Here is a 10,876-nt window from a genome sequence, read left to right as displayed (position 1 = left end):
GCACCATCTACCCTTAAATACTAAGTACGATAACCTATCACTGATAAATTCGACCTTTTTTACTGCTGATTTTATCCTTTTAAGGATAAAGAATCCTGTTCCTAATTGGTGATTATCGTTTCCTTCCCCATAATACAACAAGTAATCTCCTATTTGTGTTATGTCGTTCCCATCCATCTAACCTAACCTCCTGTACTCCCACAAAGTCTATTCTATATCTAGCTAGTTCTTTTGCTACTAAAGTTACCCCTCCTGTTCTATATAGATTTGTAACATTCCAAGTACTAAATCTCATAACCTTATTCCTTTGCTGTGGTCGTGCTGGAGAATCAGTCCCATTCCGAGGCTTATTTTGAGGTTTCGTAACAAGCTGTTTTTTTTACGGTGATGGGTTGTTAGCCCTTCGCCCAACCCCCAAGCTGGAGGACCACCCCTCATCGGCTGTCCGCGACTGCTTATTCAATATTTTCGCAGCTACCCTCCATATCTGGAGGCCGTCTCCTCGATCCGCAACCTGAGGACGCGCCTTGCCGTGGTGATAGGGACACACAATACATGTAAATATATACCACAAATATAGTAACTGAGAATCGGCAATTTAACAACGCTGTATCAACTCTAGATTTAACTAGCGTCGATTGAATTGGTAACAGAAACATGGTACTTGGTGAATGAGTCCGAGATTTCTACATGGGATTATGTGACATTCGCTTTAAAGCTAGAGAAAATCTGGAGAAAAAGTCAATAAGATAATCAGCCCAATCCGGACTCGAACCCACGTCCTAGAGTAGCCTCAGAGTATGAGTACAGCTCGCTACTGTCTCACCTACACTTTGACCAGGAACTGTGAAGCGAGACAAGAACTAAGACTGGAGAACATTGACATCATTACCGCAAAAAAATAAAATAATAAAAGTTCATTTGAACAATACAGCAAAGCGGATTCGTAAATAAGTGCTGAAGTATAATCAAAAAGGCAAATTGAATGTGAGGATAGAAAACAAATTCGCTGAGGTTCAAGGTACGTATGACTGAACCGCAAATTTTATGTAAATCGTCATGCCGACAAGTTGAATACTAGTGATTTGTTTTAAATATTTTCGACCTCTGTGAACTCTCCTATGCCTCCTCATTCCGTTTTTGGTAGTTTTCTTGCTTTCGTGTGGCAGTTAGATCCGTATTCTTGAGGTTGTCTTGAGAAAATTTACAGAATTCGTAGGGCCTACACATATTCCATGAAATACATATTTAAATTTTTAATTTAGTAGTCTGACCCAATATTTTGGGTTTGTCCTGTGACACAGAATAGCTCACAATAAAATTTAAAATGAAAAATTATATAAACAGGTTTCAGACAAAAGTGAATAAGACATAATTGTCTTATTTTTTTATACTTTATACTTTGTATGTCTCATTTATTTTGACCTGCTGTTCACATTTTATTATGCATTTTTCTTTCTTTCTGTATGTTATATTTTATGTCTGATTTCTACTTACTTGTTGCTTACATTTTATTATTATTATTATTATTATTATTATTATTATTATTATTATTATTATTATTATTATCTTATTCAGTTTTGTGTGTAAAATTGTAGTGTACTTTGTAAATTTGTAGTGTTATTTGTAACGCAGTTTTACTCCTGGTTGAGTGTTAGAGAAGGCCGTATGGCCTTAACTCTGCCAGGTTAAATAAATCAACATCATTATTATTATTATTATTATTATTATTATTATTATTATTATTATTATTATTATTATTATTAGTAGTAGTATTATTATTATTATCATTATAAGAAAAAAATAGAACCAAGTGTAATTTAAATTGAATGTACACCATAAAGATGCTGACGAAATATCGCTACAGAAAATTTTATTATGGTGGTGACGATGGCATCTTGAAGATCTCTCGTCAGCTTGTATTTTTCCCTCCACTTTACAAAGGCTTTCGGGATGGTGCCTCTCGCTCCGAAGAAGAGACCGGTAACTGTGATTTTTTTCTATGTTGTATTTCGCCGATAGGTACTGAATCGTGGGCTCGTAGATTTTCTTTTTCTCTTCGTTCACTTCAGATGGTTGAGTGGCTGAGATTTCAAATCTGATGGTAGGATCAATTATTTCGGCTGTTAACGGAAAATAATATATATTAATTCTTGGAATAGGAGTTTGACTTGCACCGCAAATATTTGGTTCGTCTGTGTTAACATAGTGGTGGGTTCCTTCACGATCACTTTCAGTATCATTCGTTCTTCATCCATTCTTTCCCACATAGCTTTATTTCTTATTCTGTCCGTCCATTTCGACGCTCCATTCTTCTCCGTAACCACATTTCAAATGCTTCCAGTCGTTTTTCTTCACTTCGTTCACGGCCTCACACAATGCTACACTCCACACAAAGCACTCTCTCTCTCTTCCTAGTTATTTTCCAAACTTCCACAGAAAATGCTCCTTGTCTTATTAAAAGCTCCTTTTGACATCCTGGCCAGGGGCGGCCCGTCCCTATGTGCTACAGTGCTACAGCACAGTGATAATTTTTGCTCAAATAATGTATTTGCAATACCATAATATTTGATCTGTCATTTGACAATTTCCCGTGGTTATGTTCATGACGCGTTATAGAGTGTTTAGTCTTCGCTCTTCGCTCTTTAGTGCCTTAGGGGGTTCGTTGTGCTACTCAGAACTCCACATGAGAATGCAGACAATTATGCACATGTGCAAAGCTGAAATCACTGCTCTGATTGGCTATTTTTACGCGGGGAAGTGCTGTAGTCAGCTTCAGCACGACACAGCTTGGAGATTGCAAAAGTAAAGCGTAACGAAAGAATGCTTGTTCGTGGAAGAACTCGGAACTATTTACAATATATTAGGTAATTCACGTATCCTACTGCTGCTGCCATCTACCTGTATGAGGTTCCTCCTGAATCAGCCAGCAAGAGACGGAAAATGGAATCCCAGGATATTGAAGCTAAGAAAGTATGTGACCGTATAATTCAGGAAGCTACTCACCGTTTCCAGTCTCTAAGCTACCTAGACTCAACAAAATTGTTAAACAGCAAAATTTTTTGACAATTTTTGGCATAATTTTCCTGAACGCGAACTTGAAATTGCTGTCAACAGCTATACTGTACTGAACAAAAGAGTGTTAAAGACACAACTTGGAGTTCTATACGGAAGATCTGACTTCCGAAATATAGATGGCTGTTCAATTGTTACAATACATAATGTTCAACAATTTACAGGATCCATTCTGTGAATTAAGGAAGTTGTTAAATATTTGGTTACAACACCAATGATCACTGCTGAGCCAGAAAGATGTTTTTCTTGCTTGAAACGCATAAAAACGTTTTTAAAGAACACTATGTCCCAGGATCGTCTCACTGCTCTTACAATACTGTTAATAGAAAAGAGTGTGATGTCCAAGATGGAGGGGGTTTAACACCAGGGTAAATCGCAAGTTCTGCATTAGGAAGGAACGTCGTATGGACTTCATATTTCGTCACTAGGCGAGTCTCAAATTAAGATAAATATATATAGGCCTAAGTATATACAGTAGGCCGATATAGAGATTGTAACACATTCATTATTTTGACCACCAGCCGCTACTGTTCCTAGCAGCAGCTCACGTTACTATAGTTTGACATCTTCAAGTGAAACCCCGTAAAACACGCCAACTTCTGGAATCTCTCTCCCTCGCTCCTCGTCATTCAGTCACCAATCACCACGTAAATATCTGAGAGGGTGTGTGTCGTCATCGCGACCAATAGAAGAACCACTCTCCAGTATTACCACAATAACGGATTCTTCATTTTTGCCTCGACTATCGGCTAGGAAGGTTCCATTATGCTAGCATTGCAGGCAACTAGTCAACCTTTTAATGCTTTTGTTAGCAGGTTTGACAAACTGTGAGTGGACCTGCAAGTACATAGTGCATAGTGCTCTCTCCCTTCCCCCCGTGCTTTCTCACTTGCTCCTCCCCAAGACAGCCAGCGCTCACGTAGTAACTCGGTCAGGGTTTCAGTTCGATTTGTCAATCTATAGAAGTAGTACACCCTAAGTACGAGTATTTGATGTTCTCCACTTGTTCCACTGCCTCATTCCGAATTCGCACGTTTACTTTATTTTTATACCGATAACCATGGTCTTCGTCTGTTTGTATTAATCTTCATCCCATACTGGTCACAACTGTTATTTAGTTCCATCTAGCATCTCTCTTACTATAATGTCCTCTTCTGCTGAAAACGCCATAACATCAGAAAATCTTGTGCACTATATTTTTCTTCCTACTACTATCACCTCTCCCATGTTCTGAAATCATTTCTCCACTAAATCCTCCAAGTGGATGTTGAACAAAGCACGTGATTAAACTTTATATTAAAATTAGTTTCATGTTTAAATGTGAAACATTGACTTTCATATTACTGTTTTCACTTGTGAGATAATATAAAGTAGATGGAATTAAAAAAAATCGGTTTGTCCCTCGGCCATTGTGGATAAGGGGTTTGTTTAATTCAGCAGTCCTTGAATGATGGCAACCCTAGTATGAGATTATGGATAAGTGAAGAAGTGTGGAATTACAGAGAAAATTGAAACTGCAGACCACAATCTTTGTCTACCACCAACGGCAGCTGAATTCGCACACTCTCCTGTGTAGAATCCACTCAAATCTGTCAAGGCTAGAGCCTACATATCTTGGAAACAGCTCAGGTAGTTTAAAACTAATAAACAATAAAAAATGTTACGCAAGACTAAAGCAATCTAGGACACAATCGCGAAATGACTGATGACGAAGTTATCATTTGAAATGAAACAAGAGGGCAAGGGTTTTAATTTTCCAGCAGCTGAATTCGTACGCTCTTCTGTGTAAAATCCACTCAAATCTGTCAAGGCTAGAGCCTACAAATCTTGGAAACAGCTCAGGTGGTTTAAAACTAATAAACAATAAGAAATGTTACGCAAGACTAAAGCAATGTAGGACACAATCGCGAAATGACTGATGACGAAGTTATCATTTGAAATGAAACAAGAGAGCAAGGGTTTTAATTTTTCAGCAGCTGAACTCTCACGCTCTCCTGTGTAGAATCCACTCAAATCTGTCAAGGCTAGAGCCTACAAATCTTGGAAACAGCTCAGGTAGTTTAAAACTAATAAACAATAAGAAATGTTACGCAAGACTAAAGCAATCTAGGACACAATCGCGGAATTGACTGGTGACGAAGTTGTCATGTGAAATGAAACGAGACGGGCAAGGGTTTTAATTTAGCAGTGGTTGCTGCAGCGACATAACGAGTGAAATCTGAATGAGTTCCCTGACTTATTAGTCAGCAGTCTAATTCTGGCAGGAAGTCTGTTCCCCAACGCCACCAGGAGGCGCAAGGTGTTTGTGTGTGTAAAGGCGGTTATTACTCTGCTTGAATTCTGGCAGGGCTCCACCAACTACAAGCAGATTCCTCTAGAGCCGGACCAAACGTGCTCAGTGCTGTGCCGTGCAGACTGAGGACAGTGTGCGCCCATAGTTATCTGTGCGATTCGCCAGCAAGACTGTGACCGAGGCCTTCCATGTCTAATGCATGAAACATTCAGAACAGCTGCTCCTTGCAAAGTCAGTATCTTCACCACAATTCAACGCGTTACATTTTTGTAGAAACAAAGATCAACTTTGTATTATAAAATTTTGTCTCTGGAAACGTACAGTAGTGACAAAAAAGAAAACCGGACCGACCCTTGTAGCTGATTTCAGAGCCTTGTTCACTCCAGAGCACGATAGACTGGTACTAAGACTTTCGTGTTTTGAATTTTTTCGTGTTTTACTAGCTATCTCAAATCTCAAATTAATTATAATTGATTGAATTAAATTAGCTCATAAATTAAGTTACTACTTTACCTTATAGGTTTATCTAAATTTAAATAAATATGTAGTCTATTAGTCGTTGAAACTTAACTGAAGAATATTGCTGGAGAACCTTTTAAGTGTAGTGTAAATATTCGTAATTTAAATATGTGTTGTATTGATTAAGGCTGGTTGAGTGGAAGAGAAGGCCTTATGGCCTTAAGGGGAGAGGATGGTATTTTTTAATACTTTTTTCCTATTTGGTGTAAAATATTAATTTTTTGTATGTAGAGAGCTCATAGCTGTGGCAACTCAACCAAATATAAATATTTTGGAAAAAAATTATTTGGGGGCCCAAATTTGAAAAAAATATACCCATTGCAGGATTGTACTAAAACCGATATATGTAAACCGTTTTTAAAGATAGATTCAGACAGTTTTTGCAATGTATTTGCAAAAGCATGTTCTACAAACTGTCTGTAACAGAATTTTGATATTAGTCCCTACGTTTGTAAAATAAACAATTAAAATTTAATAACAATTTTCTGATTTCCTTTCTTGCAAACAAACGGACGTATGTTTAAAATGAAATCAATTAACAAAATTCTGTTACAGAGAAACGTTTCCTAATAGTCTAAAGAATGTGTGTTCTAAATTTCATGCATGTATCTTTGATAGTTCAGAAATTATATCCATTTTTGTCTGGCAATGTAGCAAAAAAAAAATGAAGTTACTGGAAACCGATAAAAGCGGGCGTGTGATTAAAAAATCCATAGCGCAGGAAGTTTAAAAATGACGTCTCAACATCCGATAAGGGCACAAATACCCATAAAATGTTATGCAATGCATTCCACACATATCAAAGGGTATTTTAAAGAAAAAAAATTTTTGAAAATTTAATTTACCGGAAACAACAATAAAAGTGGGCGAGTGATTTAAAAATCCATAACGCAGGAAGTTTAAAAATGGCGACTCAACATCCGATAAGGGCACAAATACCCATTCCACACTTATCACAGGGTATTTTAAAGATTTTTTTTTTTTGAAAATTTATTCATTTTTCACCAAAAAAATATCATCCTCTCTCCTTAACTCTGCCAGCGAAAATAAAACATTATTATTATTATTATTATTATTATTATTATTATTATTATTATTATTATTATTATTAATCCTGCCTGGCAAGGAAACGTTTTTTGTTCCTTATTCAAATTTATTTCCAATATTTTTCAATTGCTGGTAAAATTCATGTTCTGGGAATAATAAGTTAATTAAGTAGTAAAATATCGCTGCAATCGAAAAGTATTGGGAATAAATTTGAATATCGTGCTCTGGAGTGAACAAGGCTCTGAAATCAGGTACAAGGGTCGGTCCGGTTTTTTTTGTCACTACTGTACGTTTACACGTTCTATTTATAATCTGTAAAGATAGTAGATTTTCGCAATCAAAATAAATGAGAAATGTACCCAGATGCTGTCAAAATAAGTAATTCTATGTTTAGAAGCATATTAAGTATATGAGTGTAGTTTTTTAATCCGCGATAAAATGCGAAATGTGTTTCGGCGAAATAAAAGCGAAATTACATTTTGTGAAATATTTTTGTGTTTCTGTAAAAAAATCAATCTATCTGAAAGCCCCGTCACAAAAGGTTCTTACATTTTTTTCAAATAGTTTGGTCACATCTCCATTTTAGCTTTTACTGCATGAATAGCACACGAATGTGACCGACCTGATACCCTCCTTGTTATCTGTACCGTTACCTCGAATTTTCAAGTAATCTGTCTGGTGCTGGTGGTAGAATAATGGCTACCTGTGCGATCTCTTTAGGCTCAGTGTTCATCCACAAACAAGTTGTAGCTATGTGGTAGCGAGTGATAGTGATTGAGTATAACAAGATGGGTCTGGATAAAATCACATCTATTTTTTCGCATGTTCCTTTAATGTCCACAATTTCAGTGTACTTTTATACATTCCTTTACATATTTATTATTTTCAAGAATTTTAACTGGAAAATGCACATTTTAACACATTGATGACATTGAATCATCAAACTTTCCATAAACTTGTCCTAATTAAAAACGCTACAAAATGCTAAATTCCGACATTAAAAGTGCTATAATAGTACATTATACAACGAGCCTATAATGGTAGTAATTAAGACGCGAGTATGTTTGTTTATGAAACGAGCGCAAGCAAGTTTCTTAATTTTCATACGAGCGTCTTAATTTCCATTATAGGCAAGTTTCACACGACTTTTTATGCTCGACCATATTTCGAACTTGAAATTATTCATAAGTATTTATCTTATGGTTATGTAAATGAGGAGCGGAACTGACTTAAATTGTGAGATGTGTGCAAACGCGAAAGTATTGATTTTTTTCCGAAGAACGAATGTCATTGACCTTGATATAATCTAGAGAATAACATGAACATTAATTTTGATATAACTTGGAAATTGATTTAGAATTGAAAAACGACATGACAAATTGAATTTATTTGACTATTATTTACAATTAACGCTTATTATTATAGTAACAGTACATAACCTTCTGCGACAGTATTGGATTTCCAGCCTCCGTGACGTTTCCATAGTTGTCTTTCGATTGCATATCCGAGAATAATCGAAAACCTGAACTTTAATTAATAGGTGTACTTTAATGACATGCATTAAAGGGCTGCTATTAGGTGTATAATTACTACATTTCGGCATGGTCAAGCATAAAATGCTATATCTGACTGCTAAATTTTTAATTTTAAGTTGCTAAAATCCACCAACCCTGGTAATCAAGTATTATGAAACCAAATAATATGAAAGCCATTTTGCGGTATTTTAAGATACAGTAAACATTGGCACGAAACATCTGAGAGAAGACACTCACAACGTGCTGCTGAATAATCAATCTACAAAATTACGCATGGTTTATTAATTAAGTTCTGGCTAGTTCTTGTACTGCACTCCAACATTTCAGACTGGCAAATACATAGCATCTATACAAGGTGTTTAAAAAATAACGCATAATTTCCATTAAAATTGAATGAGGAGATTTGGGATAAAATTCAGACACGTGAAACCATGTAGTTAGACATAAATAAATATTTTTATGGAAACAAAGTACAGTATTTTTGAGACTATTTTTCTGCGTGTTATGACGTCATCGAGAACATTTTAAATGACACCCTATAGTTTGTCATGTAAAATAGAAGAGTACATTTTCTTTAAATCTACATACTTAGACTTCAACAAATAACACTTGATAATACAATCTCAAGGGAAAGAATGGAACTCTCTGCATCATAATCCACAGTTAATTCCCGATTTACCACGAAAATCGTCTGTAGCTGCATTTAGATTGGCAACAGGCCATGACTGTTTGGCCAAACACCTGCATAGAATTGGAATAGCTATATCAGTCCTCTAACTGCCCATTGTGCAACTCAAACCAAGAAATGGATTCGGAACACCTCAATCTACACCCTGCCTCAATTATCCTGCAAATGCGAATAGCCTTTGTTCTTCATGGAGCTGCAGGATTTGTCTACTGATGTATGTCGCTCGAAATGTCGGAAAAAATTCTGATTTTTAAAAATCTCCTATGCTATTTTGTTAGATAAGTAACCTGAACACAAAAATAAACATCTTGAACCAAGTCAAAACTCTTCTCAGTCTCAAAAGCAATCATATTAGTTAACTCGTTTATAAGCCTATCACATGATCAATAAAATTAATTTCTGCTTAATAATCACTTTTTTTTTTCACAAATTTCACGGCATTGTGTTACAGTAGGACTTGTAGCAGAAACATACAACTCTAAAATACACAGATTAGGCCAGAATATATTCAATATAAAATACACTTCAAATTACTTTCAATGAAGTTCATCTTCTTGTTGCTTCCCCAAATGCATGTAACGGAATAATCATCATTCAAGTCCACAAAATGTTTAATATTTGTGCTTTCGCAAGTCTTGTTGAGATTAGAGAAATACTTATAGGTCTACATGTTCCGGCAGAAGAACGGGCGATTTTAAGGACCGTATATATCTCACAGTACAGTTCAGCGATAAACTGTGCACACATTCTGTTGCCAATACAATACCATTTAGTCATCATGGAAAGGTGAAGAGGTGCACAACCTTTTACAAGAACATTGATTTGATGCTACTAGGTGTGAATTTCATCATTTTAATTTATTGCGCTATGATCCCATCTGTTCAAAATTCAGGTGGTACATCAATTAAAACATCGCGATATTCTCGACCGAAGGGCGTTTTGTGAGGAGATTTTAAATCGCATAATGAAATGAATGAAGGTCAAGACTTTATTGACACGTTGTGGATGTCTGACGAAGCACATTTCGATCTCAGTGCTAGTCACTATGCTAGTCACTCAAAGGACGTCTTTTTCAAGAAATAAATGGCGGCGTATGTACTTTATGATCTCATGTATGTCATTTTGAGAAAAATAAATTCTTGCGTGAGTAACAAACCATTTAAAATCGTCCGTTTGTCTGCCAGATTGTGTTTAATAAGGCAATCTAATTTTCTGATAGGTCTAGATGCTGTTTCTGTTGTATGAAGACATGTGGTGTGTTTGAATTTGAAGTTTTGATTATTTCGGAATATGTATGATAAGAACTTTCTTGTGTTAAATTTTAACGTACCTTGTTAACATGTTTCGACCTATTTTCGGTCATCTTCGGAACTGATCGTTGTTGGTCTTGGCGCCTCTTGTTTCCTGTGTGGGTGCGTTTGTAGTTTAGAGTCAAAGAGTGTATGTGTTTTGAAATTGATTGTCTGTTGAGAATATCGTTGGGGTGTGTTTTCGTGTGTCTGTATATTTCATATTGTTCTAGTCTGTTGAGTTTCTGGCTTTTTGGTTGGATGTGCAGTATTTCCATGTCTGTGTTGATGTCTCTGTAGGTGTGGTTGGCATTTGTGATGTGTTCTGCATATGTGGAGGTGTTTTGTAATTTTGTTATGGCTGTGATGTGTTCTTTGTATCGTGTTTGAAATGACATCACAAATGCTAACCACACCTACAGAGGCATCA

At 36.1% G+C, this 10,876-nt stretch overlaps 1 protein-coding gene across 1 annotated transcript in view; it reads left to right on the top strand.

Annotated features, from left to right (window-relative positions):
• The first annotated feature begins 5,461 nt into the window (after window positions 1–5,461).
• LOC138697629 (transcriptional repressor scratch 2-like) overlaps window positions 5,462–10,876 on the top strand; it is a 45,586-nt gene continuing 40,171 nt past the window's right edge. Inside the window, exon 1 of the mRNA XM_069823043.1 lies at window positions 5,462–5,599. The gene's annotated coding sequence lies outside the window, so the exon portion shown is untranslated. The remainder of the gene's footprint in view (window positions 5,600–10,876) is intronic.

Source organism: Periplaneta americana, chromosome 4, assembly GCF_040183065.1.
Source record: "Periplaneta americana isolate PAMFEO1 chromosome 4, P.americana_PAMFEO1_priV1, whole genome shotgun sequence".
Classification (NCBI taxonomy): Eukaryota; Metazoa; Arthropoda; class Insecta; order Blattodea; family Blattidae; genus Periplaneta; species Periplaneta americana.
Note: the sequence above shows the minus strand (reverse complement) of the source record. Positions and strands in the feature narration are given on the sequence as shown.